Here is a 22936-nt window from a genome sequence, read left to right as displayed (position 1 = left end):
CTGGTCTCAGGCTCAGCCAAACCAGGTTGAGTCCAGCCCAGCCATTGAACTGGGCCAAACCGGTTCATGGACCAGTTTGAGGTTATACTTGTAAAGAGGAGTCCGGTGAGGCAAACCGGTTCTTAGAACCAGAGCCTATCTGGTTTGAACTCAGACTGCCTGAACCAGTTCAATTCAAACTGCAGTTAAATTGAGCTGGCTTGCATACTCCTAGTGCCAGAGCAGGGGCTCTTTTAAGGAAATGGAGCTCTCTTGAGCCCCTGCACCATCTTGGAAGGCATGCACAGAGTGCTGGGAAGTGTAGCCCTTCCCAGTGCTTTCCTCCAATAACTCTTTAAGAGGGGGCCCCATGAAAGGCCCCCCCAGCACTGAGAAAAGTGCAGTACTGTGGAACATGGAGGTCAGCACAGTGGGAAATGGCTCACACATTAAAGGGGTATTTGCGGGGGTTGGGGGCTAAGTGGCCCCTTTTTGAAAAATAGTGTTAATAGAACTGTTCTGGAATGCTAGCGAAATGCCCCAAGGCTACTTTTGGCCTAGTGTGGGGAATTAATGAGACTACAGTGAACAATTTATTATTGTGTCAACTTGTGCAAAAGCTTTGGTTCTGGAAATGATGAGAGAGAAGGAAATAGGATACAAGGAGATATATTTGGGGATTATTGGGGTACAGGAAGAGAAAATTAGGCAGGCAGTAAAAATCTTAACTTGCGGCATCAATTTACAGTGAGGGAAATAAGTATTTGATCCCCTGCTGATTTTGTCCGTTTGCCCTCTGACACAGAAATGACCAGGCTATAATTGGAATGGTAGGCTTATTGTAGCTGTGAGAGACAGAATAACAACAAACAAACCCTCAAAAGCCCAGTGCCCAAAAGTCAGTGATGGATTTGCATTGTAGTGAGGGAAATAAGTATTCGATCCCTTCACAAAAGATGTCTTAGTACTTGGTGGCAAAACCCTTGTTGGCAATCACAGAGGTCAGACGTTTCTTGTAGTTGGCCACCAGGTTTGCACACAACCCAGGAGGGATGTTGTCCCACTCCTCTTTGCAGATCCTCTCCAAGTCAGAAAGGTTTCGAGGCTGATGTTTGGCAACCCGAACCTTCAGCTCCCTCCACAGATTTTCTATGGGATTAAGGTCTGGAGACTGGCTGGGCCACTCCAGGACCTTCATGTGCTTCTTCTTGAGCCACTCCTTTGTTGCCTTGGCTGTGTGTTTTGGGTCATTGTCATGCTGGAATACCCATCCACGACCCATTCTCAATGCCCTGGCTGAGGGAAGGAGGTGCTCACCCAAGATCTGACGATACGTGGTCCTGTCCATCGTCCCTTCGATGCGGTGAAGGTGTCCTGTCCCCTTAGCAGAAAAACACCCCCAAAGCATAATGTGTCCACCTCCATGTTTGACGGTGGGGATGGTGTTCTTGGGCTCATAGGCAGCATTCCTCCTCCACACATGGCAAGTTGAGTTGATGCCAAAGAGCTCGATTTTGGTCTCATCTGACCACAACACTTTCGCCCAGTTCTCCTCTGGATCATTCAGATGTGCATTGGCAAACTGCAGACGGGCCTGTACATGTGCTGCCTTGAGCAGGGGGACCTTGCGGGCACTGCAAGATTTCAGTCCTTCACGGCGTAGTGTGTTACCAATTGTTTTCTTGGTGACTATGGTTCCAGCTGCCCTGAGATCATTGACAAGTTCCCCCCGTGTAGTTCTGGGCTGCTTTGTCACCGTTCTCATGATCATTGCAACTCCACGAGGTGAGATCTTGCATGGAGCCCCAGACCGAGGGAGATTGACAGTTATTTTGTGTTTCTTCCATTTACGAGTTATCGTGCCAACTGTAGTCACCTTCTCACCAAGCTGCTTGGCGATAGTCTTGTAGCCCAGTCCAGCCTTGTGCAGGTCTACAACCTTGTCCCTGACATCCTTCGACAGCTCTTTGGTCTTGGGCATGGTGGTGAGTTTGGAAGCTGAGTGATTGCTTGCTTCTATGGACAGGTGTCTTTTATACAGGTACTGTAACAAGCTGGGATTAGGAGCATTCCCTTACAGAGGGTGTTCCTCATCTCAGCTCGTTACCTGCATATAGTGAAAAGACACCTGGGAGCCTGAAATCTTGCTGGTTGATAGGGGATCGAATACTTATTTCCATTCGGACTCTGTACCAGAGGACTGGAAAGTAGCAAATGTAACACCAATTTTCAAAAAGGGATCCAGGGGTGATCCGGGAAATTACAGGCCGGTTAGCTTAACGTCCGTTCCAGGCAAATTGATGGAAAGCATCATCAAGGATAAAATTGTAAAGCACATAAAAGAACAGGTCCTGCTGGGAATGAAGCAGCATGGCTTTTGCAAAGGTAAATCTTGCCTCACAACCCTTTTGGAGTTCTCTGAGAGTATCAACAAGTGATCCAGTTGACATAGTATACCTGGACTTCCAAAAAGTTTTTGGGAAAGTTCCTCATTAAAGACTCTTGAAAAAACTTAGCAGTCATGGGATAGGGGGACAAGTACATGTGTGGATTGCTAACTGGTTGAAAGACAGGAAACAGAGGGTAGGTATAAATGGAGAGTTTTCACAATGGAGGGAATTAAGAAATGGGGTCCCCCAGGGATCTGTACTGGGACCAGTGCTTTTTAATTTATTCATAATCGTTCTAGAAGCAGGGGTAAGCAGTGAGGTGGCCAAATTTGCAGATGATACCAAACTATTTTGGGTAGTGAAATCCAAAATGGATTGTGAGGAGCTCCAAAAGGATCTCTCCAAACTGGGTGAGTGGGTGACAAAATGGCAAATGTGCTTCAATGTTGGCAAGTGTAAAGTGATGCACATTGGGACGAAAAACCTCAACTTCAAGAATACACTGATGGGATCTGAGCTGTCAGTGACTAGCCAGGAGAGGGATCTTGGGGTCGTGGTGGACAGCTCGTTGAAAGTGTCGACTCAATGTGCGGTAGCTGTGAAAAAGGCCAAATCCATACTAGGGATCATTAGGAAGGGGATTTAAAATAAAATGGATAATATTATAATGCCCTGATACAAAACGATGGTGCAGCCAAACCTGGAGTCCTGCGTACAATTCTGGTCACCACATCTAAAAAAAGTCATTGTAGAACTGGAAAAGGTGCAGAAGAGGGCAACCAAGATGATCAGGGGGTGTAGAGCACCTTTCTTATGAGGCAAGGCTACAACACCTGGGACTTTTTAGTTTGGAAAAAGGATGAGTGTGGGGAGACATGATAGAGGTCTATAAAATCATGCATGGTGTGGAGAAAGTGGATAGAGAGAAATTCTTCTCCCTCTCACATAACACTAGAACCAGGGGTCATCCCATGAAATTGATTGCCAGGAAGTCTATGACCAGCAAACGGAAGCACTTTTTCACACAACGCATAATCCACTTGTGGAATTCTCTGCCACAGGATGTGGTGACAGCCAACAACCTGGATGGCTTGAAGAGGGGTTTGGATAACTTCATGGAGGAGAGGTCTATCATCAGCTACTAGTTGGAGGGCTAAAGGCCACCTTGAGCCTCAAAGGCAGGATGCCTCTGAGTACCAATTGCAGGGGAGTAACAGCAGGAGAGAGGGTATCTGATGGGCCACTGTGCGAAACGGGATGCTGGACTAGATGGGCCTTGGGTCTGATCCAGCACGGCTGTTCTTATGTTCTTAACACACTAATGTTGCTTGAAGAACCATTTCCTCTATGCTGTTATTTCATTTACTAAAACTTTAAAATTTCCATAAAGTCGTCGTTCTGGTCTTCTCTCACCTATTCATCAGAATGATCTGTGACTCCCGTACCAAAAACAAGAGAGCCACTGGTGTGGAGTCACTAAACTCCTTTTCACTCTGGTGTAGCTCATGAGCATACGCAGAGTGTGAAAATGACTTTGGCACAAAAGAGCAGGGGCTGTCTCCATCTGGGGCTGGGCAGTGGCCCGTGGTGCCTGTGGCGGGACATCCCACCCATTTCCAAAGGTCTCATCTGCACCCTCCCCATCCTCTTGCCCCAGACATCACCAGTCACCACGTATGACTTTGCTGCCCCGCACAATCATTTTAAATGATACCATATATACCTACAGAATATAATGTTAACAAAATGTGTGGAAGCTGGGTACCAAAGTCATACTTTGCATAGAGCACCAAAACCCCCAGGGCTGGCTCTGCAGGGGAGGCAGTAAATGAGGGGGAGCGCTTGAAAAGCCTGCCACTCTCAACTGTCTGCTGCTTCCAAACACATTTGGGGATGGGGGCATGTGGGTGACTTAACAATGAATCTTGAGCCAATAATTAAAGATTTGAATCCACACTACAGTTCCAAGGCTTGCGCATGTGCGCACGCTCATGCTCACATGTTTTTTGATGTCCACCCAGTCAGTTTTAGATCCCACTCAGGTTTAGTCAGGAAGGTCCCACTCTGAATCCCTATGCACCCACACTGCCTTGATACTGCCACCCAGAACAAAACTCATTCCGCACACAGATGAAAAAAGTTAGAGAGAACACTGATCCACACCCTTGTTTCCACCTTCGGTTGACCTGTCTCCAGCTTTAGTGCAGCACTGGAGACACATTGGGGCCCCCGAAATACTGCTCTTAAAAACTTAGATTGTACATTCTCCAGTGGCCTATAATTGCAATAGGGATATGGCTATCACCATAAGTGGGGTTATTCAAACTGACACTTTTAGCCTACTGGAAAGTAGGCTTATGAGGTCACCTGGTATTCTGTGTGTCCCCTATCAACTTCACAACGCCTGGACCAATATGAACCAAATCAAGTACAGTTGCAGGGACGTATGGGGCACCTCAATGGCAAAGTTTGTGATGATGTCATCCACCCCAATTTGAGGCACATGTGGGCTAACTTGTGAACTGCCCAACCAATTTGGACCAAAGTTAGTCCAGTTGTAGCGAAAGGAAAGTAGGCAGATTAGTTCTTACTAGAACTATTTGTTATATTAGTATTTATTTCTTGTTTACACAGTCAGACAGGTGTTATTGACTGGTTTGTTTTATCCAGACATCGAGTCCTTCCCAAAGACCTGGGATGCCGGAATTTTATTGTCAATTGTTATAGATATTGTCGCAGAATATAGGCTGTTCCCAGTAAAGCTGCTTTTTGTAACTGGCTGATGGTGATTTCTGTGGCCCCTATGGTGTAGAGGTGCTCTTCAAGGTCTTTTGGAATTGTACCCAGGGCGCCAATTACCACTGGGATTATTTTGGTCTTCTTCTGCCACAGCCTTTCAATTTCAATTTGTAGATCTTTGTATTTGGTGATTTTTTCTATTTCTTTTTCTTCTATTCTGCTATCCCCTGGTATTGCTATGTCGATTATTTTGACTTGTTTTTCTTCCTTCTCGACTACAGTTATATCTGGTGTATTGTGTGGCAGATGTTTGTTTGTTTGTAGTTGGAAGTCCCATAATATTTTTACATCTTCATTTTCTTCAACTTTTTCAGTTTTATGGTCCCACCAATTCTTGGCTACAGGTAGCTTGTATTTTTTGCAGATGTTCCAGTGTATCATCCCTGCTACCTTGTCATGCCTTTGTTTGTAGTCTGTGCGATCTTCTTACAACAGCTGATCAGGTGGTCCACAGTTTCATCTGCTTCTTTACAAAGGTGGCACTTGCTGTTCGTTGTGGATTTTTCGACTTTGGCTCTTATTGCATTTGTTCTTAGTGCCTGTTCTTGTGCAGCCAGTATTAAACCCTCTGTTTCTTTCTTCAAGTTGCCATTCTTAAGCCATTGCCAGGTCTTGGTGATGTCTGATTTTCCACTTATATTGTGCAAATATTGACCATGCAGGGGCTTATTTTTCTATTTTTCTGCTCGGTTCTTGACTTGTTCTTTCTTGTAGGCCTGCTTTGTTTCATTGGCGTTGAATAGTTTCTCGTTATTGACCATTTGAAGTGCATCTTCTTCACTGTCTCTTATATATTCTTCAAGGCCTCTTTTCTCCTCCTCTACTGTTTGATGGACTTGCAGTATTCCTCTTCCACCTGAGCTGCGAGGGAGGTATAGCCTATCGACATCACTGCAGGAGTGCAGAGCATGATTGATGGTCATTATTATTATATTATTATTATATTATTATATTATTATATTATCATTATATTATTATAGTATTTATTATTATTATAGTATTTATTATTATTATTATTATTATTATTATTATTATTATTATTACTACTACTACTACTACATTTATATTCCGCTCTTCCTCCAAGGAGCCCAGAGCGGTGTACTACACACTTTCGTTTCTTCTCACAACAACCCTGTGAAGTAGGTTAGGCTGAGAAAGAAGTGACTGGCCCAGAGTCACCCAGCAAATCTCATGGCTGAATGAGGATTGGAACTCGGGTCTCCCCGGTCCTAGTCCAGTACTCTAACCACTACACCATGCTGGCTCTCTTTACAACCCAGATAAAGCTGTTTATTCATAATAGTCTCTTGTGGTATCTTATTTTAAAGCTTAACATACACATTCACAATACCTGAACAATCTCACATTTTATCTCCTGTGGGTTACTTTTACAAGGCTATGCTTGTCAAACAATGTCATCTGCCTTTCCATCTGGCAAATGTTCAATAACTGCACTTGTGTAACATGTTGAATATATGATCAGAAGAGGATAGAGAACATTGCCCGTTATTCATTACACTCCAATAAGTCTAGAGCTAGATGTCTATCAAGGTTATGGGAGCCGTTTCCTGGGTGTTCATTATGTACAGATATGCTTCTTTGCTCTCAGAGCAAAATCAACCAGTCACCTAAATAGTCTCTTTATCTACTGCTGTGCCTTACAGAATTTGACATAAATTTATCCAGACATAAATGTATCCGTGCCCAGCTCCCAAATGGCTGTAGGCGGCTTCTCCAACCTGAGGTTGATCATGTGAATTGCCCTATGTGTGGGGCAGGAAGGCAGCCAGTCAATAGGGTTGCATGCAGTCAAACAATGGAGGCCCAGAGACCATACGCATAAGTGGAATTTATTCATCCAAGCTGACATTTTAATCATATTCTTTATGACCCAGAAAAATCTGATTAAATCTCACATTTTATGTCCCGCTACGCTTTTCAAGCAATGTCATCTGCCTTTCTGGGTGGCAAATGTTCAATAACTTCACTTGTGCAACATTTTGAACATGTGATCAGAAGAGGATCAAGGCAGGGCTGGATTAATCACTGGGTACAATAGGAACAGGGCCTTGGGCCTACAAAGCTCTCAGGAACCTCCAAAAAACTGTTGGGCCCCCCAAAATCTCCAATGACTAAAGAAAGCAAGCAAGCTGCTAAATCAAACCTAATAATTTGCTTTAATTGAATTACTTTAGCAGCCAACAAAATAGTACAATGTAGAGTGTTGGATAACTGAATAAATGAATATTAGTTCTGACTTAAGCACAGTAAATGTACATTAAATATTAACTTTGTGGCTCTTTTTGTAGCAAAATCATGGAGTGCATCTTCCAAAAAAGCTCATTCTCAATTGAGTAGTTCAAGTGAAGATAGTTGTTTCTGTCCCATGGCTGACCCAAGACAGTTCTCTCTAAGACGGATAAGATGGAGGTACTCACTGTGCGGGGTCAGAACTCGAGAGACAATTTTGATCTGCCTGTTCTGGATGGGGTCACACTTCCCCAGAAGGAACAGGTACGCAGCCTAGGGGTGCTTCTGGATCCGAGCCTCTCCCTGGTCTCCCAGGTTGAGGAGGTGGCCAGAAGTGCCTTCTATCAGCTTTGGCTGATACGCCAGCTGCGTCTGTTTCTTGAGATAAACGACCTCAAAACAGTGGTACATCTGCTGGTAACCTCCAGACTAGATTACTGCAATGCGCTCTATGTGGGGCTGCCCTTGGATGTAGTCCAGAAACTGCAGTTGGTCCAGAATGCGGCAGCCAGGTTGGTCTCTGGGTCATCTCGGAGAGACCATATAACTCCTGTATTGAAGGAGTACACTGGCTGCCAATATGCTTCCAAGCAGAATACAAGGTGTTGGTTATAACCTATAAAGCCCTAAACAGCTTGGGCCCTGGGTATTTGGGAGAACATCTTCTTTGTCATGAACCCCACCGCCCACTGAGATTATCTGGAGAGGTCCATCTGCATTTGCCACCGGTTCGTCTGGTGGCTACTCGGGGACGGGCCTTCTCCGCTGCTGCCCTGAGGCTTTGGAATGCGCTCCCTAGTGAAATAAGAGCCTCCCCATCTCTTACAGCTTTTAAAGAGTCTTTAAAGACACATCTGTTCACCCAGGCTTTTAATTAATATTGTTTCGATGGTTTTAATGCGGTTTTAAAATATTGTTTTAAAAAAATTTAAATTGTTGTAATGTTTTAAACTTTTTGTTTTTGTTTTAACTAATGTTTTACTTTCTGTTTTTATTTTCTTGTAAACTGCCCAGAGACGTAAGTTTTGGGAGGTATAAAAATATGTTGAATTAAAAATAAATAAATAAATAAATAAATAAGTTTCCTTCACAATTTGTTCCAAAAATGGCAATATACATTCTATAAGCAATGTTAACATTTTAAAACTTGTCACCAAACTCCACCCTCCCCACCCCGCAGTAGATCTTATTGTGAGGAAATTGTCCTCATGGATAATCAGGCATTGCAGATGCCCATTCTGACAGCTTACACATACTATGGGACATATTGGGGGACCTATACATTGTACACAATGCAAATATTTATCTTGTGACCTATCTTGTGGACCTGCAATTATGAGAATGCATAGGGCCTACAAAGATTTTAATCTGGCCCTGGATAGAGGACCTTGTCTATTATTTATTACACTCTCAGTTATCTGATAAGTTTAGAACTAGATATTTATCAAAGTTATGAGAGCCATTTCCATATCTGCCAACATTTCAGAATGAGGAATAGAGCAAAAAAATTTTACCACCACCCAGCGGGCATTCTGTGCATATCTAAGAGATGTCAAAGAGCCAAAGCAACCATCTGATCTCAGAAAACAAAGTCAGTGCTCTGTCATATAATCTGACACTTCATTTATTTATTTGTGAAATTTTTATACTGCCTTTCATTAAAATAATCTCAAGGCGGTTTACAAAACATTTAACACAATATGAAACCATAAAAACTACACAGTAAGGGAAGCATCCCATCACCATGGTGCGGCATTTTAAAGGGGAAAGTTGCACAAGCTGCCACTTGCACGGAGGTATTTCCAGTTGAACGGTGCCGTGGCGTGGGGTGGCGGGGGCTTGGAGGATGGGAAGGTAGGACCTGCCTGCCTCCTCTTAAGGAAACGCCTCGCCGCCCTTGAGATGGCACCGAAGCATTTCGGTGCACATCTGTACCAGGATCCCTTCTCTGCGATGGTCTCCTCCCTCAAAGCTGTGTCTCAGATGCAGACGACTCTCTGAAGGGAAGCAGGGAGGAGGGAGGTGGTGGAAATCAGTATTTTAAACTGCGTGGTCATAAGCCAGGAAACATGGTGGGAATTCGTGGCTGTCCCAGATAAATCAGGGCAGTTGGCAAGTATGCATTCCCCCACCCCACCATTATATAAAGACTTGCTTCTTTGCTCTCAGAGAATGCATGAATGGGGAAGATTTAGACTTAATAGTATTATTATAATCATTTGTTTTACTACTGTAGCTTCTAGTCCGTTTATGCTTTACATTGTTTGTTTTTCATCCGCAATGAATACCAGTTGACCTGTTGATATTTTATTTATCACTGTTACAGTAGTTCTCTGTCAGTCTGTAAACTCAGGGTCAAAAACAGTCTTCTCCTCTTACTTATGTGTCTGCTGCTTAATTGATTATTTTTAGTGTACCTATGTCTTCTCTCCTTTATAGAACATGAGGAATGCTTCCCAAAGAACAGTCAGTAGTTTGAGAAGCTTTGTATTCTGAAGATTTTTAATTTATTTTATGTTCTGCATTTATTTCAGTTGGTTCTGCATTTTAGCTTGATTTTATAGATGCCATAGGTTTTTAAAATTGATTATTTAGGACTAGTTTAGCCTTTATAGTTCTTTGTATTTTAGCAAGGCTCTTCATTTGCAGAGGAGTAACAGAGGAGCAATAGCAGGAGGCATGCCCTCAGCTCTTGCCTGTGGACTTCTCAGAGGTATCTGGTGGGCCACTGTGTGAAACAGGATGCTGGACTAGATGGGCCTTGGGCCTGATCCAGCAGGGCTGTTCATATGTTCTTATTTGTCTTGATTCTATATTATTGTAGCTTAAACTTCAATGTATGTTATGCAGCTTTACCTTTCTTCTTATTAGTAGTTATTTTTCATTTCTGTATGTATGATAGAGATTAATCCTTTTTACAACTTTGCTTTGCCATAACTTTGGCATTTTCTGTATTATGCACTGCAACAGTTTCGCAATGTGTCCATTAAGTGCCCCTCCATATTGCCCATGTTTTAACATCACAGTCACTGTGCTGTCAGCATGGTGCAGTTCATATTTCTGATGCCTTGTTTCAGGTTTTATTGATGCAATGTAGCCCTATAACGTTGTATATGCGTTGCAGGAAAGTAGCTGTATTTTTCCATTGTAGGACGCTTGCCACATAGTTTATGTATTGCAGTGTGATGTGGTGTGGACGGTTCAAATCGGAGTAAAGATTTGTTGATTTTGCCCCTTTCTGTCCCGTGCATGAGAAAAATATATTTCTTAATGTTTCTGCCCGGGTTTCTGCAGAAAGGTGCAACCCAATTCTCATCTGCTTTCAGCTTTTGATTTCGATTGCATTTGCTTTTGTTTTTTCAGACTTTTTTTTTTTAGACGTTCATGTTCCCTCTTATTTTATTTTATTTTATTTTATTTTTGCACTGTGGGTTGGCTGGATCATTCAGCAGATCGAGGATCTGTTGATATGTAAAGGCATTTTTAAAAATATATGTATATATTTCCACTCTGTTTCATTTCCCGGTGCTCTTGCTTGCGCAAGCAGAACAAGCAGAACAGAAGGAGTGGGGTTCCCCTTGAACGGAATCATTTACTTCTGTGCAATCCCATTTGTTTGTTGCAAGGCAACTGACTTTCCCCTCCTTGTTTACTGCAAGGAAGCCCAGTGAACTGAATCATTTACCAACAAGCCTGCAAACTGTTCTCAATGCCATGTGGCATGGAGGGCTCATTCCGCAGTTCAAGGATTTGTTGATATTTAAAGAGCCTGTCCATATTTTAATTTTTTTTTTTTTTTTGCTCAGGTTCTTGTGCAAGAGGCAATCAAGGAATTGTAGTTTGTGCCATAGTGCTCCCCGTAGTGGCAGCTTTTCATAAAACTGCCTAGAGAAAAAATTTAAAAAACAACCTCATCGCGTCATCCTCCTCTGTGACCCCATTGGCCCAAAATGGAGGAGGAGGAGGGGGCAGTGAATGCAATTCAGGTGGAATATGGACACTCCCTGCTTGGAAAACCTGCTGCAGTGGTGGACAGTTTGAATGGCCACAATGCTGTCACAATGCATTGAAAAGCGTATCGAGAAACGCTGTACTTGTGGTTTCAAGCCGCTGCCTCATACCGTTGCACTTTGCAACACTTTAACCAGTGTGAATCTCATAGTCCGGAAAACGGCAATGTTCATGTTGTTGATTACTTTTATCTACTTTTCATTCTGTCCATTATGGTGATGTAATTTTATCATAGCCTTCTGACTTTTTATGTATTTTTATATATTTTGAGTCCCTTGAAGATGAGGCAAACTTGAAATGCACAGGAACTCATTTTCTTGAATAAATCTTTTCTGCACCATTCCTGCGTTGTCCTTCTGTTGTCACAGAATTACTAGGCCAGTTCACATGATTGAGATTACAGAAGTCTCCTGCCCTCATTTGGGAGCTAGGCGTGCTCTCAATTTTTAACCTACTTTCCAGTAGGCTTATGAGATCACTCGGCATTCTGTGTGTCCATGTGTGTGTCCCCACCCCCATCAACTTTGCAATGCCAGGACCAAGATGAATCAAATTGGGTACAGTTATAGGGACACATAGCAACACCACAATGGCGTAGTTTGTGATGATGTCATCCACCCCAATTCAAAACGGTGGATGTGTAAACATTTGAGATGCAAGTGGGCTAACTTGTGAACCACCCAACCGATTTGAACCAAATTTGCTACAGCTGTAGGGACACATAGGGATCCTACAATGTCAGAGTTTGTGATGATGTCATCCACCCTGAACCAAGATGACGGACGTATGAACCTTTGAGGCACAAGTGCACTAACCTGAGGACTCTCTAACCAATCAGAACCAATTTTGGTACAGTTGTAGTAAGTGACACACAGGGACACCTCAGTGGTCTAGTTTGTAATGATGTCATCCACCTCAATTCAAAATGGTGGACACGTAAACTTTTGAGGCACAAGATCGCAACTAGTGGATCTCGATTTGAACCAAATTTAGTTCAGTTGTAGAGACAGTGAAAGGAAAGTAGTCAGATTAGGTCTTACTAGAACAACTTGTTGATCACGTGTTAGATAAAAGGATAGTTAGAAGTGCTGAACTTGATCATCAGTCAAGCCTCAGATTCCATCCCCAGCTTCTGACTGAGGGTACTACTCCAACTACTACAAATATTTATATACGGCTTTTTGACAGGAATTTCCAAAGCAGTTTACACAGAAAAATAATAAATAAGTAGGATGGATCCCTGTCTCCCAAGGACTCGCAGTCTAAAAAGAAACATAAGATAGACACTAGCAACAGTCACTGGAGGAATGCTGTGCTGGGGGTGGATAGGTTCAGTTGCTCTGCCCCTGTTAAATAAAGAGAATCATCACTTTAAAAAGGTGCCTCTTCGCCCAGAGAGGTAGGCAGGAAAATCATCCCACCTAGCTAACTGAAGATCAAGCTCCTCACCTCCTCCTACTTTGCTTTTATCTAACACAAGGTCAAGAATTGGGAGCTCACCCACATCCCGACTTAGGGTAGGATGGGAAGGGAATTGCACTGTAGACTGTCCCTACTAAATAAGCAAAGAAGCACCTTTTAAAGAGGAGAGCTGGTCTTGTGGGTAGCAAGCATGACTTGTCCCCTTAGCTAAGCAGGGTCCACCCTGGTTGCATATGAATGGGAGACTTGATGTGTGAGCACTGTAAGATATTCCCCTTAGAGGATGGAGCTGATCTGGAAAAAAACATCTAGGTTCCAAGTTCCCTCCCTGGCATCTCCAAGATAGGACTGAGAGAGATTCCTGCCTGCAACCTTGGAGAAGCCACTGCCAATCTGTGTAGACAATACTGAGCGAGATGGACCTATGGTCTGACTCAATAAATGGAAGCTTCCTATGTTATTCCTATGTTCTCTTTACTCAATGGAGGTTCAGTTTAACCGCCCAGAAACAGAAGTTTTAGGAGAGGAGAGCTGGTCTTGTGGTAGCAAGCATGACTTGTCCCCCTAGCTAAGCAGGGTCTGCCCTGGTTGCATTTGAATGGGAGACCACATGTGAGCACTGTAAGATATTCCCCCCAGGGGATGGAGCCGCTCTGGGAGGAGCATAAGGTTTCAAGTTCCCTCTCTGGGTCTCCAAGATAGGGCTAAGATTCCTGCCTGCAACCTTGGAGAAGCTGCTGCCAGTCTGTAGACAATACTGGGGCGATTCTCACGATCAACAAAAATCGGACTAGGAGAGCCTAGCCCGATTTTTGTTGATTGTAAGAACCACCGGGCTTGCAGCTGAGCCCGGTGGTTCTTGAGCGGGTAACCCACTCGAGAACCCCTGCTAAAAAGCAGGTTTGCAGAGCAAGCGCTCCAGCAAACCTGCTTTTTAGGATCATGAGTAGCCATGCCGCGGCTTTGCGCCGCAGCTACTCGCAAGTAGACCCCCAACCGGGAGGCAAAAAGCCGCCTCCCAGCTCTGGGGGTCTCCCCAATATGCCCTGTGCGCTCACGCAGGGTATACTGGGGCTTGCGGGGGCCATGCAGCCCCCGCTCCCCGCTCCCCCCACCCCCCACCGGCTCCGTCACAGAGCCAGCCATTGTGTGGGCAGCCGATCCGGCCGCCCAGGGCTCCCTCCCCATTTGTGAGCGGGGAGAGCGGGCTTAGCCCGCTCTTCCTGCTCACTGCCCCAAACTGGGTCTCACTGATCGTGAGACCCGGTCCACTGAGTTAGATGGACCAATGGTCTGACTCAGTATACGGCAGCTTCCTTTGTTTCCATGCCTCTCTTATATTTAGCCCGGGGCTTCTCTGGCTTCTCTTAAGCAAGCAAATTCCTCTCAGGCTCAGCAACCCAACTGTTTACTTTGCAGGACTGTTGTAAATATTATTCAATCATCCAAAAACCTTTGGTTTAAGATGAAAGTTCAGATGCTTTACATTTTCATTCATGCTCTAAAAAGTTATATTTTTCCTTTTATCAGAGGTGTACTTACCCCTGGACTTTGGGGTCAAAGTCCAGGGTCTCCACACAACCTGCGGGTCCCCAAATCCTCTTTTCTCTGTCCTGTTTGGTGTGGTTGCTGTGTCACACTGATGGCCCTCACTGTGCCAGGCACCCAAGTGTGATTGTGACCTGTGACAGGTGCTTTAGAGACAGAGTGGGGAAAGAAATGTGGGATGGGAATATAATGTTGAGTGTTGAAAGGTTTCTGCCAATGCATATTTTCACAAATATACCGGTACCTGTTTTATATTCTTACATTCTTGAGAGTTTGGTTGCTATTCGTCGCCTCAAGAACCCATGTGTTTTAAATACTGTGTGCGTCACAGTATATATGTGTGTGTGTGTGTGTAGGGAGAAGATGCTTAATTTGCAGCTGTGGAAGGGAGGGGCTCCAAAGGTCTTTAGGTCCAGGCTCCAAGATTACCTAGGTGCACCTCACCTCTTATTATGGGGATTCCAAACAATAATTACTCAAAAAATCACTAGGTGTTTTTCAAACCAGCAAAAGGCACTAGTCCAGCATGGAGCTGAATTTTGGGGAAATAGTAAATTAAAAAATATACATAATCTTTGGTGAAAAAAGGATGCTAACACCCCTCTTTTTAGGAGTAGAATTTAAAACTACTGTATTTCAGCCATTTTCCAATGGATTTGCACCCAAATTGGAAGGGTCGTGGGTCCTGCCCACTAGTCAATGTGTGCAAAATGTCATGGGGATTGGATGGATACTTTTGATTTTATAAGCAATACCATGTTCAGGGCTTGTACTAGCAGAATGTGGAAACAACTCATCATCTTAACTATACTGGCATTATTGTGCCGGTATAGTATAATTCACAGAGCCAAAAGGATTGGTTTTACTCATGGGGGGACTTGTGTAACTGTGCTTCTCTGTCCTGAAGTGATTGCCAAAAGCTGCCTTTGGACAGAGAAAACCAGCCCATGTGGACATGGGTGGGGCCCATTCATTCAAGCAAATGTTTTTGTGGTTGTGCAAAAGCTGATTAAAGAGACAAATTGGGGAACATTTGTATAGATGTCCCTATCCAACCCCAGCAGAGAATGTTTCCAGTAGCCATTGCTGGTGTCCACTGTGTATTCTCTCTTTAGAATGAGAGCACTTCTGGGACAGGGAACCATCTTATTTATTTTTCTGAGTAAACTGCTTTGAGAACTTTTTGTTGTTGTTGAGAAGCTGTATAGAGGAAGCAGAGGAACACAGAAAGCAGAGGAACACAGGCCATTTGGTCCATCTAGCTCAGTATTGTCTACTACACTGATTGCCTGAGGTTCTTCAGGTCTCAGGCAGGTGTCTTGCCCAGCCCTACCCGGAAATGCCAGGGATTGAACCTGGGATCTTCTGCATGCAAAGCTGATGTGATGCTCTGCTGCTGAACTTCAGCCCCATTCCCTAAGGGGAATATCTTACAGCAGGCAGCATTCACATATATTTAGGGTTGCCATGTCCCCCAGAATTTAGGGTAGCCCCCAGATTTTAGCTCCTCCACCCGGCTGCTAAGTTCCATCCGGATTTACATGGATTTCAAATGCACTGCCTGGATTGCCCAGATTTTACTGCAGATTCGATCACATGGGAGGGCAGAGAAGGAGGGGAAAATATACAAATCTGTCAAATAAATAAAGAAATAAGATGCAAATTGTTGCTGCATAAGCCACTCGGATTTGGAAAGCTTGAATATGGCAACCCTACATATATTTATCTATTCATTTACTTACTTACATTTCTAGTCCGCTCTATACCCAAAGGTCTCAGAGCAGGTTACAATATAGTTACCTGTGACCCATTCAAATGCTAACCAGGGTGGACGCTGCATATCACAGGGGACAATTCATGCTTGCTACTACAAAAACCATATCAGTACTAGTAGTAGTCTTAATGGTCAAGGCTATTGTGGCCAGGGGGTGATGGCAGTTCACAACATCTGGCAGTCCACAACATCATTGGAGAGGAGAGCTGGTCTTGTGGTAGCAAGCATGACTTGGCCCCATAGCTAAGCAGGGTCTGCCCTGGTTGCATATGAATGGGAGACTTGATGTGTGAGCACTGCAAGATATTCCCCTCAGGGGATGAAGCCACTCTGGGAAGAGCAGAAGGTTTCAAGTTCCCTCCCTGGCTTCTCCAAGAGAGGGCTGAGAGAGATTCCTGCCTGCAACCTTGGAGAAGCCGCTGCCAGTCTGTGAAGACAATACTGAGCTAGATAGACCAATGGTCTGACTCAGTATATGGCAGTTTCCTATGTTCCTATGTTCCTATCTGGGGAGCCCCTGAGGTTGGCTGCAGTAGAACAACAAAATCAACAGGGTAGGGGAAGGAATCCCCACTGGGAAATGAGACCTAAGGTACTGCAAAACAGGTACACAAAAAAAGAAAAGACCCTTTCAATGTCCCTCTGTTTAGCAAATTCGACTGTGCTGTGAGTCTCCACTCCATCAAGAACTTATGCCAGGCTTTTCTGTAGACAAATCAGTACAGTGTGCTGCTGTTCTGTATTTCACAGCTGTCCTTGCTTGTCCTCACCTTTCTGGAAACTCCCTGTTTGTGGCTGAAATTTTCCATGCTCCAGGGAGGGGTGTGCTGCTAGGTTATTCAGTCAGCAAAGATGTATGAATGGCATTATGAAGAATGAGTTAACTAACGCTTTTGGCTAGTTGCTGGGTTAGCCCCCAGATAAGGTGTGGAGAATATTTTGATTCCAGAGACTGAGTTCTGAACATCAACAGTAGAGGGGCAGGTACAGATCAAAAGGGAAAGAAGGATGTCCTTGTCAGTTGTCAGCACTTTTTATTCACCCAGGCCTTTTAAAATATTGCTTGCATGCTTTAAATTCTATTGTTGTTGTGCAACAGAAATCGAATTCTAGCTGCTTAACTGAGCATAGAGGCACCTTTCAAAGTGGTGATTCTCTTTGTATTTAGCAGGGGGAGACAGAGCAATTATCCAACCCCAGCACAGCTTCCTTCCAGTGGCTGTTGTTGGTATTTACCTTATACTTCTTTTTTAGATTGTGAGCCCTTTGGGGACAGCGAACCATCTTATTTATTTAATCTTTATGTTTCTATGTAAACCTCTTTGAAAACTTTGTTGAAAAGAAGGATATAAATATTTGTAGTACTAGTAGTTACTGTTGTGCCATGTTGTTCAACCTTTAAAAATGGGTCTACCAGTTAATTTGGGTTGTTTAATATCCCTGAAAGCTACTTAGAGAATGGTTACACTGAACAGGGAGATATAGATCTTCTAAAGAAAAATAATCAATATTCAAGATCCAATAGAAGATGTAAGATTTATCCTGCTGGCTCAGGCCATGGGTCCATCTGGTTCTGTTTCCAGGCAGCCAGCCAGATGCATTTGGAATTTCATACACAAGGCATGAAGGCACTGGCACTCAAAGATATACTGCCTCTGAACATGGAGGTTCCGCTTAGTCAATAACTGTAATAAAAAACTCAAACATCCATTAGGATGAGTGGACTGAGAAAACAGTGGGTTGTCTAAGGCTACCTGGTGAGTTCAAAATTGAAGTGAGATTTGAACTCAGAGCTCATACTCTTTGTTGCCATTTTATTTATTGTTAAATTTTTGTACTGCCTTTCATTAAAACAATCCCAGTGTGGTATACCACCTTTTTATACTGCCTTGCATTAAAATAATCCTAATGGAGACAGACTACACCAGCTCTCAGAACTGTGCGAAAGCAGATGCAGCTTAAGTGAAGTCATCCTTAGAGTAAAATTAGCTTATATGGTCTGTTTTTGCAAGGCAAACCTCTCTTTGTTTATCTGTTTCACTTGTACCTCACGCTTTCTTGAAGAAGCTCAGAAGAATTTCCAAATGCTTCCCAGGCAACGTTGTACGGACCATAACTGCTTAGCTTCAGCACTACGAGCCTTCAGAATATCCTCAGGCCCTGTTGGTACTAAACTGAAAGTTATCCACACTATTTTGTTCTTATTTATTTATAATGCTAGCAGTTCCCAATTTTGGGTGCTCAGATGTTGTTGGACTACAACTCCTATCATCCCAAAACATATGAAACATTATTTTTATATATATATAACACGTGAAAAAACAGTAAGATAGCAGAGGCATGTTTTATAGCTACTTACCTCAAATACACGAAGTAGTCTTATGTCGGCTGAACTGAGGTTATGTTCAAATTGAACTGAACTTTATTCAGAAGCCATTCAATTTTTCTCCTTTGACCCCACCCCACCACCCCACCACCCACTCTCTACAGGTTCCCCACTAGGACAAACATCTCAAATACAAAACATAAAAGACTACTAGAGAGAATACAACAAAGCATCACAATTATCACTAAGTATTAAAATGTAGCTAAATCTGCTCTAAACCTCCATACAAAATAGGCCAGAGAACTCCCAAAGTTCATGCATGTCCACAAGACATTGGCCGACATGACAGGCAGCAGTATGGAACCACTGCACACCAGTGGCAGCTGCTGCCTCTTGGGGAGGGGGAGGGGAGAGGGAAGGGGAGGGAGCTGGGATAATCATAGGCGGGGCTAAGAGTAAGCAGGTCCAACCCTAAGTTAGAAAGAACCAGTCCATGGTTCTGTCCAGACAAGTTGTTTACTTGTCTCAAGCAAAATCATCATTCACACCTAGGGATCCCAGATGTGGTCTTTTACCCTGGATTTGCAACTATTTAAACCCCATGTGAACTATTTCTGTGTTGGAGGGGCTGTCGGGAGTTCCAGCAATCCTGCTGTAAGCGCAGAATCACTCAGTGGCTGTTACCCACAAGTAGGCCCATTGGAAACAATGGGTTTATGCATATGTAAAGTTTGCTGTGCGGTGGCAGGAGGAGCTCATGTGTATGCTGCTGCTCTGCTGGCAATTTCCATCCCATTTCCCCAGCCAAGTGTGTGTGGTGTTTTTATTTTTGGGTGGGGTTTGTTTGTTTGTTTGTTTGTTTGTTTGTTTGTTTGTTTGTTTTTTGCAGCAGCAGCCTGCCTCCTCATTTCCTCAGTGACTCACTGTGACTGGACTTCTTCTCCTGACTGCGTTGTGTGTGTCTGCTGCTCTAAAGCTGCATGAGCAGCCATCAAGCTCTCTCCAGATCAGGAAACTTCAGCTTCCCCTATTTGTACCACTCCGGAGGGGAAGCTAGTATGGAACAGTAGAGAAGGGGTTATGTAAAGTGGCGGAGCCTGACCACCGGCGGCTGCCCCCGCTGCCCCTGCCCCCTGCATCTGACGTCAGACGTGGGGGCTAGCCGCGTGGTCTGGCTCCCGAACGGAGCCTTGAGGCTCCGTTCGGGAGTTGGAGTTCAACTCCCAAAGGGGCCATGCGGCCCCTTCAGCAGCTAAACTAAGGCTGGCACTGCTTTCGCAGCGCAGCCAGGAGCGGCTCTTCCCTCCTGGCTGCACTGCGAATTCAGCGCCAGCCTTAGTTTAACTCCTGAAGGGGCCACGCAGCCCCCGCTCAGGAGCTAAACCAGCACCCTTGTGTCTGAAGGCAGACCCGCGGTCCCTGATTGGGCCCGGCCCGGGTTCTTTGAACCTGTTGGCCCAACGGTGGCTCCACCCCTGGTTATGTCCCCCCCGCCTGGCAAATGAAATCAAAATGCCCCATTTGCCCCATGAGATTCTGTGACCCAGAAATTACTGGTGTTTGAACTGTGTGGAAAGGGTGCTGTGGTGGTTTCCCTCCCCCTTGAAAAGGGAAAGAAAGTGCACCATTTGTCCCATGGGATTCTGTGATCCAATCAGAGAAAGGCTGGTGTTTGAACAGTGTGCAAAAAGGAATGTGAGAGTTGTATTTATTCTCAAATTATCCTGCTTTTTTAAAGCAAAGCAAAGCATGCCTATATTATATCAATTAGCATAGGTATATTTCGTGTACCAAACTATTTCCACTTTTCTGGTGACAGATTATGACTATTTTCACCACCTGCACCTGGCAACCCTATTCACACCAGCATTTGGCAGCTGGCTATTTAGTGCTGATTTAGTGCTAAATTCACCCCTTGGTCAGCTGTGAGCAAAGGAATCCTGCCCTTAGAGTGATCAGTTGTAGGTGTCACTGTGAAAAGTAGCAATGCCTTCTGCCTCTCTCTCAGGTCCCCATGCCTCTTCTTCTCCTCAGTAGCTCCATCCCTTCTTCCATCAGCATTGCCTCCACTTCTCCCCTTCCTTGCAAACTCAGCCCTCCTCCTTCTCACCCCATGCAGGACTAGGCTAAGAAGACTCTGTGTGTGTGTCCGTTCTCCATAGCATTGGGGCTGCCCTACGAGTCCACAGCAGCCCCAACACGGTGTGCTGGGGCTCTGTCCCACTGCAAATCATGTCAGCTAATGTCTTGTGGACCTATATGAACTTTTGAAATTACATTGCTTTTTGTATATGGACTGTCAGAGCCAGTATGCCAGTGATCATTGTGATAAGTATGCTATATTATTGCTCTCCAGCGTGTGTGTGTGTGTGTGTGTAATATGTTTCATACATTTATTTAACATTTCCATGTTACATGGGAACATAGGAGGCTGCCATATACTGAATCAGACCATTGGTCTATCTAGGTCAGTATTGTCTTCACAGACTGGCGGCAGCTTCTCCAAGGTTGCAGGCATGGCTGGGTTGCCCACTACTTTGTGGCTTCCAGTGCCACGTAGTGGTGGTCCCTTACACAGGTTATATAGGAAGGAAGTTGCCTTATACTGAGTCAGACCATTGGTCCATCTAGCTCAGTACTGGCTATACTGACTGGATCTCCAGGGTTTCAGAAGGGTATTGCCCTGCAGAGATGCTCTTACCCCCCCTCCACAGCCCCTGTGGCCCCCCAAATCTTCTTTAGTCTGTCCTGGGTGATGTGGTCACCCAGCCGAGCATGATGATGCTTAATTTGCAGGGGAGGGGAGCTTCCAAAGGCCTTCAGGTTCCAACAATACCTAGGTGCATCTCTGTTTCCCTGTCCTTCCTAGGAGTGCCAGATCAGGGATTGAACCTGGGACTTTCTGCGTGCAAACTAGATGTTCCACCATTGAGCTATGGCCTTATCTGTTGGGGATTCTCTCTAGTAAGAGATACCCTTCTATTACAGCAGAGTGAACAGAGGCAAAACACAGTGGAGTCTGCCCAGGCACGCGTGTCTGCTAAGAGCCAAAAGAAACTTCGTTCATAGTTTCAAATCAATATAAGGAGTCTTTATTGGAGAACTCCATTCTAGCTAGGAAAGTGGAGAGATAGTATCTCTAGTCTAGCTAGCTAGCTGGATGCCAACAGATGCTGTCTGCATCTCTTTGCACACATGGTGCAGAGAGAGACAAGGCAGGAAGGAAGGACGTCCCTGAGACCAATGTCTTGACCCCTCTGACTCACTAGTCTGTCCCCCTCTGTCATTGAGGCATAAGACAGCGCAGAGTCTTTCACTTCCAACATTATCCTCAAAAGCAAGCCTAGCATTGTATTCTGTCTCATCTGTAACCTCCAGCCACACAATGGGTGACTGTCACATTCCCACACTGCTCAGAAACACATGGAAGGAGGGGCCAAAACAATGCTAATTTCATCACATGGCCAGCAGTCCTCTATCTCACTGGGCTATAATCCATTGGTGTATTCCAAATTCACGCCATTGGCTTCTGACAAAGTCAGAGGCTCAGGATCCATCTTACCTCCCCAAATATGTGAGCACAAGGGCAGTTCTGGACTGTTGCTTGTGGTGCGTGAAGTCAAGTTCTTTGGAGAAATGGTGTGACTTGTGAGCAACCCAACATTGGCTAGGTTCAACCGGGAATCGTTTCAACATCCTGGAATCCTTTATTCATGCAGACAGGTTCAGATAAGGACTTCCGAATCTCAGTTGTGCAAACAGGCTCTGATGAATGGGCTGCCGCTATTTCTCACCAGCTGATTTTGAAATCCAACTGCTTCTTGCGTGCCTTGCTTGTCCTTTCTGCTTACTTACACTTTCCTCATCCACTCACTCCATCAATATTCTCTATCCTTCCATCATTCTTGCTTTTGTTAAGCAGGAGAACCATGCACAGGGGTTGCCCACTGACCAGTGAAAAAAATGGCCTGGAGGCTTTACAGACAGCACTGTTACCCCGAATCTCCTTCAGAAGAGAGTGTGTGCATTCGCACACCAGCCAAACTTACCCCGAAGTCCCTTCAAGCTCCTTGGAACCACTCCACACACAAATCAGGTTTTGTCTCTCAAATGCTAGCTTCACTCAATGTATTTCTGGATTTTTAGAATGCTGGTTTTAAGCTACTTTTTCTGAAAATTCCGGAGCAAATAGGGAAAGGCATTGACGTAGAATCATTAGCATGATAAGAATGATACTCTCTTTAGAAATTCAGATGTAGCTCTTTAATAATCTCTCCCCCCACCCCGCACACATTGGCTAGAAGGAAAACAAGGAGGCATGTGCTGTGAACTTGCACCAAAACAAAAACCGAGAGCAAAGGGGAGGGGCTGCTTTCCTCATTGCCGTGAGTGTAATTTGAAGTGGCTTCGCTCAACATTTACTCCATGGCATGAAAC

This window comes from Hemicordylus capensis, chromosome 5, assembly GCF_027244095.1.
Source record: "Hemicordylus capensis ecotype Gifberg chromosome 5, rHemCap1.1.pri, whole genome shotgun sequence".
Taxonomy (NCBI): domain Eukaryota; kingdom Metazoa; phylum Chordata; class Lepidosauria; order Squamata; family Cordylidae; genus Hemicordylus; species Hemicordylus capensis.
The sequence above is the reverse complement of the archived record's forward strand: the minus strand, read 5'-3'. Positions refer to the sequence as shown.